This window comes from Nuphar pumila, chromosome 6, assembly GCF_984573655.1.
Source record: "Nuphar pumila chromosome 6, dmNupPumi1.hap1.1, whole genome shotgun sequence".
NCBI classification, from domain to species: domain Eukaryota; kingdom Viridiplantae; phylum Streptophyta; class Magnoliopsida; order Nymphaeales; family Nymphaeaceae; genus Nuphar; species Nuphar pumila.
In genome coordinates, this window is record NC_143254.1 from 70,469,940 (window position 1) to 70,477,307 (window position 7,368).

Genomic DNA, 7,368 nt, shown 5'->3' on the forward strand with positions numbered 1-7,368 from the left:
ATCAGTAAATCATGGAAAATGGCTTATGTCTAGCAAAATGCAGCAATTTCCAGATATTGCTGGATAAATCTAGAAAAGCCAACATATTTTCACTAACCAATTTTATAGTTTTGCAGGAACATTAAAGACTTTATTTTTATTTTTTTCCTGTATTTAAATTTGATTAGTGATGTAAATTAAATGTAAATTTGGAATAAGAATTTCAATTCCTGCATAGAATAGGATGCATTGCATATAGTTTAATTTTGCAAATTTTAATATCTGATGAATGCATTATTCATGCACATATTTCAAATTCACTATGGTCTACACGAATGACACGTGCACTAGCTCTTATGGAGTTGACAAACTTGGTGGAATTTGTATTTATGGCCATAGTCAGAATACGAATGATACCGAGATTTGTAATCTTCGTATTAGCCACATTCAGCCTACACTATTAGGCTAACTTCAAAATGCACTGCATTTCTCAAAAATACAAAAAGGATTTTCTTAATTCCTCAAAATCAAGTCTTTCAAAATCCATATTCATTCAATTCATTCATTTGCAAATTCAAATTCAGAGAAATCAATTTTCTCAAAAAATTTTAAGTCTTATTCAAAAATCGATTTTCTCAAAATATTGATTTGCCAATGATATTTCAAGTATTTCCCAAGTTACAAATTCGATTTTCCAAGTTATATTTTCAATCTCAATGTTTGAATTCAAAGAAAACAAGTTTTCCAAAGTTATTTAAAATTCCTCAAAAATCGATTTTCATAAAACCTCTGGATTCTTCAGAAATCGATTTTCATTTTCCTCAAAAATATTCTCTCACTAAGTTCATGATTTTCCAAGTGTTATCTTTTCTAAAAATTTCCAAGTATTCCAATATTCAAAGCAAACATCATTGTTTTCAAATATGCATTTTCAGAAAATTCATAGCACATGCCTGATTCTTTGTGCATTTAGGAAATAGAATATAATTTAGACAAGTTGAGCAAAGCTAAGCACACAATTGATCCTTGGTTCAATTACCCCTGGTAAAGGCTCCAGGAACGGTTGAACCTCGTACCGACAGGCGAGTCCCATTCTTCGGAATTATCCCGCATTTTAAAATGGAGGCGAGTTATTTTCAAAATCTTTTTCAAAGGTCAGTTTGACTCGCAAAAGTTAAAATTTTTGCGATGATAACACTGCATATCCACATCTCCAGCATGCTATTCACTACAAGCACCAATTATCTGTAGTTAATTTTAGATGCATTTACAATCATGCATGATGAACCTTCAATGATATTTTTGCATCAGTCGTTGACTGTACCATGGAAATGGTTTTGAGCTCGTTAAACAAAGATTTATTCATCTGTTGGTTCAGTCCCCAGCCAGATCCAATTTCAAATAGTCAGTCTTGAGAAATCTGGTGATGCTATTGCTGTTTTGTTAAACCACATGTGCACCATTCTCCATTATTTGTTGTCCTACATAACACCTTCCTGCACTCACATAAACTGATTTAACGCCACCTTCTTCAGCATCCAATTTTACTTCCCTGCACTATTTCCCTATACATGCCACATCACTTGTTGTCACCCTTGTGTATTACACATAGCATCCCACCTGTTTAAGTGCACTCTTACACTCACCCTATATCTCTCCACTTGTCACCCCCACTCACATAGCTTTTACAATAGCATTGGTTGTGTTTCTCTACATATCCCCCCATAACAGATCTCATCTTACCTATCACATTCACCCCTGCCACTGTTTTATGTACATTCTCATTGCCTCAACCATACTTACTTAGTACTTTCATATTACATATATATTTTTTACATCACATAGCCTCCAGCCACCACTATATACCCTACCCTTCATACACAAAACCTTCATTGTGCTGCACCCTTTCTATTGGCTGGGCATATATATATCCACTGCTACCATTCTCACACATACCACTCTGCACTATCCACCTACAACAGCACAAGCTCCAGCAGTACCCTGCACCTGCTTCAGCTTCAGCACTTGCACACCATACCATTCTCCACTTACCACTGTCTACACCCTCCACTGTTGCACACCACCACATTAACCGCCCCCCCTGCAATTACACTCACCTGTTATATAGGATGCTTCAGCATCTTTAGCACTATTGCATTTGCAGCAGTGCATACACTATTTCACTCACATTGCATATCCATTGTAGCCTCACCCTTTGCACCCATCATCTCACAACATTTCACCACCACACTTGTTGTTCACCTCCTGCAACATCTCTTCATCCATGATCCACCTGCCACTTCCTCGTTAGCTACCCATCTGCACTTCAACTTGTTATTTAGTTACTGTTATGGATGTCAATTTGCAGAAAATTGATCCATCGCCTGCAATCTGTGGGGATCGTTACTTCATCAATAAAATTGGATTGATATCTTGTTGTAATAGGTAACAAAGTTTGTTGAAAAACGCCAATCCATCGGTTCATAAGTTGGTTTATGGATATGCTAACCCAATAATTTGTACCTGATTTTGATTTAACATTTGATATATTATATGCATTTCCTCATGTAGGAGCTCCATTAGCTTAAACATCCATTTACTTTTAGTCTTTTCATTAGTTTAGCATATTTTATATGCATTCTCACACTCAATTTTCCATCAGCTTAGGATGCTTGCCCATATGCATTTCTCATGTAAAATGAGAATAGTATTTTGTTTATGCATTCTCAATTAGAATTGGTATAACCATTTGCATTTGCATTTTCAACCTAATTTCTTCCATTTTCTTTTATCTTTGCCTTATGATAACTTTGTTTTGCAGGAATATGTAAAAAGCTCAAATTTCCTTCTTAGATTAGGAATTTTTCTTATTTAACCTGTAATAATCAGATATTAATGAGAATTTTATCTTTCCTGCATTAGATTAGAATGAATGAGCATTGCAAATGTCATAAATTGCTTGTTTTAATGTCTTTTGCCTTTATTTTCCAAAATCTCACAAATGGTGAAACATGAATGGCACGTGCACTATTTCATAAAAGGTGATTAATCCTAAGTTGATGATTTACATCAATGTCCATAGTCAGGATGTAAACAAAACTTAGGATTTTCATCTTTTATAGAATAACACTAGATCCACACTGGATCCTTTTCAAATTCATCATATTTTCTTTAAACATTTTCCTCTTTTATCAGAGTTTAGTTTTAATTTAATTCAATACATATATCAATGGTCATAGTCAGAATATATTGAGAGTTAATTTCATTTTAAACTCTATAAAAGCACCAAAATGTATTTTATTCTTCACTTGAATTTAAATGTGATTATTATATAATACATTCAATTACCATAGTTAGGAGTGTATTATATCATTAATCTCATTTGCATTAATTTAAAGAATGAAATATGAATTTTTCAAATCCAATTTCACCTTCTTTAGAGTCATTCATCATTTAGGATAGAATTGCATCATATTTTCAAAATTTCCTTTCAAAACTCCAAGTGATTTTGAGTAATTTCTTCATTTCTCAGATCAAATCTTATTTTTTAGATTCAAATTCAAATTCCATCTCATTTCAAGATTCAAAAATTCAATTTCAAAGTCCAAAATGGACTTTGAAATTTCAAAATCATCTTGTATTCAAAACTTCAAATTTCCACTTCAATCAAAATTCAAACTTCAAAGTTCAAATTAACTTTGAAGTTTTTGATTTATCTTCTGATTCAAAATCAAGTTTATCTTTTTTTCAAAATCAAAGATTAAAGTTTGAGATTGATTTTGAATCTCAAATTCAATCTGGGTTTTGAAAACCCAGACCCATCTTCAAAAGTCCCATTTGGACTTTTATGAACACCCCAAATTTTTCAAAATGTTGTAAATATTCCCTTTTTGCCCCTGACCTCATTTCTTGGGTAATTGAGTCACTTTTAAATCTAAATTTCATTTTATTTCTCAAGTTTTTCTGAAATTAAATTCATTTTATACATTCGACTCAATTTCGGATTCAAATTCAGATAAAAGATCCAAATTTGAGCTTCGTTGTCCAAATCTTTAAATCAAATTCTCAAAAGTATCAAAATAACCTTTTAAAAGGCCCAGACGGTTCATCCGGTATCCATTTTGATCCATCGTGTTATATTCTTTGATTCGAGGTCTGAAACTCAGATATTTTCTCAAAACTTGGATCAAAAACATATTTTCTGAAGAAATCTTCCCAAAATAGCCTTGAAAACATTCTTTTGCAAATATTTCCCAAAAATACAAAAAAAATAGTTTAAATCTCTGTTTTCTCGTAAATTTTAAGGTTTTATTCCAAAAATATCAAAAAAATGGAAAAATGCAAAGGAAAAAGTATATATATATATCTAAGAAAAATTGGTTTTTGAAAAAGAACTTCTTCTTGAATAAGCCTTTTACTAAAAACAATTTTTACAGAAAGATGTTGGAGAACCGCCGGCCCTTTTGAAAATCTTTAAAAAAAAGGAAGGTTTTAACGAAAATTTGTATTTTCGTTAGGGTTACGAAACCCCTCCTTCTCAGCCGCAAGCAGCTACCCCCGAATCCTCCAGAACCTTCTCCATGGCCTCCATCAACCCTCCGATCGCTCCACCCTTCTCCTCCATCGCCCTCCCAAAGCTTCTTTCACCTCTCATCTCCCGTCCATCGTTAACAAACTCGCTCTCCTCCACCCATCTTCAACCAATTTCTTCCTGAACCCTCCTCCTCTTTAAAAGAACCTCTCCATCCTCCTCTCAGACCACCGCTTCTCACCCCCGCATCTTCCTTCATCTTCAGCATCCGTTATCACCCTTCCCTATCCTCATCTTCATGGATCCTCCCCTTTTTCCTCTGAGCCCTTCCCCTCAAGGTTACAGAAGAAACGTCCTTCTCCTTCCTTCGAAATCCCTGCAGATTCGGGATCGCTCTTCACCCTTGATCCCCTTGTTTCCTCTCTGGTGTCTTCCCCAGAGCAATTGAAGGAGCCACGATCCCCCCTCCAAATACTCCGATAAGTACCTCTTCATTCCCTCTTTTATCCCGTTTTCCTTGATTTTTCGTGTTTTTGCCCCATTAGAGCATCCACGTAGTATCGATCTTGCATACAGCAAGTGTCAATCTATGTAAATATGCAATATTAAAAGGAAGGAATGCGTTCCAACATTTTTTTTTACTCTTATCCTGTTCATATTATCGGATTCCGTAAGGTTATATAGTTCAGTTGAATCGCAATCCAATCTTCCCACCAGTTTGCAATTTTATCTGCGTTTTTTATTTTCTGTTTATGTTATAATCCTCATATTCTAACATTTTCTCTCTGCTTTCTTTGTAATTCTTTTTGATTTTCCTCAATTCATATGAGTTTAAATATGTATTTATGTTATTTAGATGCAATCCTCCCTTGTGATTCGTTATTGGTCCCTCATATATGCCACATGCACCTTGCAATTCGAATTCTGCATCGTAATGGCGTGTCTCTCTCTCCCTGACTCTTTCGCTCTCTGTTTTGTGATCTCAGGGAGAGAGGGTTGTGTTTGTTCTCTTTTTTTGTTTCTTTTTGCTTTTTTTTTGCTTTTTGGTGGTGAGGAGATCAGATCTCATGGAGGTTGACGACGACCAGAGGAGAGGAGGACGTTCCTACTCTTGCTTCTGGAACGTTCCTTTGACGAGGTTCATAGAGCTGAAGCACGTTAAAAGCTTCCCACTGTCATTTAATGAGGCCCTTGACAATGGACAAAGAAAACATCATATGTGATGGAGCTCCAAAGCCTACAGATCGAATTACACGTGCAAGAGCAGCAGCTATGCGTGCTGCTATTGGAGCAATCCCCGCAAGAGCATCTTCTACAAAGCAAGGGAAGAAACCAATTCCCCATGGATATTCTAAGAGGGCGGCCATGGATGAAAACCAAACTGCTCTAGGCATTCCCAACTTGCAGAATAAGAGGCAGGCTGTGCTGAAGGATATTTCCAATGTTATTTGTGAGAGTTCATATGCTAACTGCATTAAAACAACCAAACTGAAGACTAAGAGTTGCAAGAATATTAGGCGGAATACTGGAATGGACTCCAAGATTGCTTCCTCTGGTGCAGAAGTGGTGATAGAGTTTCAAAAGAAGGCAGAAGTAGCAGAGTGTCAAGAGAAGGCAAAAGTGATTTACAAACTTACAATCTATTTGACCTTGAGTACAAGAAAATGAATAAAGTCCCTGAACATACTTCAGAAGTTGTGATCTTTACTGACAAAGGTGATGCAGTCAATAACGAACGCATGGAGATGAGGGAAGCATCTACCAGTTTGCACTTCACAGACATTGATATTGACCACAAGGATTCTCAAATGTGTGTAGCCTTTATGCCCCAGACATTTATGCTTACTTACAAGAAGCTGAGTCGAAGCAGCAACCATCAAATAATTACATGAATATGGTTCAATGGGATATTTCTCCAGCTATGTGTGCAATTCTTATAGACTGGCTTGTTGAGGTCTGTGAAGAATATAGGCTTGTTCCAGACACACTTTATCTCACAGTCTACTACATTGATAAGTTCCTCTCTGACAATCCTGTTGAAAGGAAGATGCTACAACTAATTGAAATTACATGTATGTTTATTGCATCGAAATATGAAGAGATTTGTGCACCTCGTGTGGAGGACTTCTGCTTGATTACAGATAATACATACAATAAGTAACAAATTTTTGAAGGTTGATGTTTTGAAGCATTGGTGCTTTGAGTTGGCCACACTTACTACAAAGACCTTTCTCAGGAGGTTTCTACGAGCAGCAGAAGCTTCATACAAGATGGATCGTATATTTGCGTTGGGGTTCCTGGCAAATTATCTAGCAGAACCTACATTACTTGATTATGGATTCCTGAAGTTCTTTCCTTCTCTTGTAGTCGCATCTGCCATATTCCTTGCCAAATGGACACTTGATCAATTATCACATCCTTGGAATCCAACTCTTGAGCACTACAGTAATCATAAGGTATTGGATCTAAAAGCTGCAGTATTTGAAATTCATCGTTTGCAGGTGGATGTCAAGGCTACGGCTTCAAAGCCACCTCAGATGCCATCACCTTCACACAGTTCCAAATTCTGTTTGCCCAAATTGCGAATCCTGGTGACTGGTGGAGCTGGATTTGATTGACTCCCACCTAGTAGACAAATCGACAGAAAATGATAAAAAAAAAGAGATTTGTAGAGGTATCCACAACTTTTCAGTTGTGCACTCAGATTTTGAAGGTGGGAAATGGATTTCCCACTCTGAAGTTTTATCCATGACAAGGAACTAGCCAAGAGTAAAGCGCTTTGTGGGGCTCTCAGGGATGCAGTTGTTCGTTTGCCAAAATTCTTAGTTGATGGGCTATTCAAATATGTTGCTGGGATT

General features: G+C 36.1%; 1 pseudogene; it reads left to right on the forward strand.

The window, feature by feature from the left end:
• The first annotated feature begins 6,174 nt into the window (after positions 1–6,174).
• Positions 6,175–7,128, forward strand: LOC149834918 (cyclin-A2-4 pseudogene; annotated as a pseudogene).
• Positions 7,129–7,368: the final 240 nt, after the last annotated feature.